Below are 645 nucleotides of genomic sequence, written 5' to 3' on the forward strand. Positions count from 1 at the left end.
TAGGCTGACGCCATGGCACTTTAGCCCAGGCAATAAAGTGAGACTCTGTCTCAAAAAAAAAAAAAATTAGCAATTGCCCTGGAGTCTGTAACATAGCCCCACAGCTGTGACTTTTCCATCTGCAGGTCCCTGACACAGGTGATACCTCCTACAAACCATCCTCCCGCCTCGTGCTTCCAGAGTGCTGGGATTACAGGCATGAGCCACCACACCTGGTTCTTTTCATTCTCTTGACAGTGTGTTTCACAGACCAGAAATTTTTAATTTGAATGAAGTCCAGTTTATCAATTCTTTCATGGATTGTGCCTTTGGTGTCATATCTAAAAGTCATCACCAAACCCACGGCCATCTAGATTTTCTCCTGTTATCTTCTAAGGCTCTTATAGTTTGCATTTTATGTTTGGGTCCGTGATCCATATTGAGTTAATTTTTGTGAAGATGTAAGGTCTGTGTCTACGTTATTTTTTTTAAGGAAGCAAGCAGAAAGCACCTTTATTCTTTCCCATTCCTCTTTTTTTTTTTCCTTTTTTTTTTTTTATTTCAGCAAATTATGGGTGTACAGATGTTTAGGTTACGTGTGTTGCCCTTGGTTCCTGCCCCACCAAAGTCCATGTTTCAAATATGTCCATCCTTCGGGTAGTGCGC

Source organism: Propithecus coquereli, unplaced genomic scaffold (genome assembly GCF_000956105.1).
Source record: "Propithecus coquereli isolate 6110/MARCELLA unplaced genomic scaffold, Pcoq_1.0 Scaffold73, whole genome shotgun sequence".
Lineage (NCBI taxonomy): Eukaryota > Metazoa > Chordata > Mammalia > Primates > Indriidae > Propithecus > Propithecus coquereli.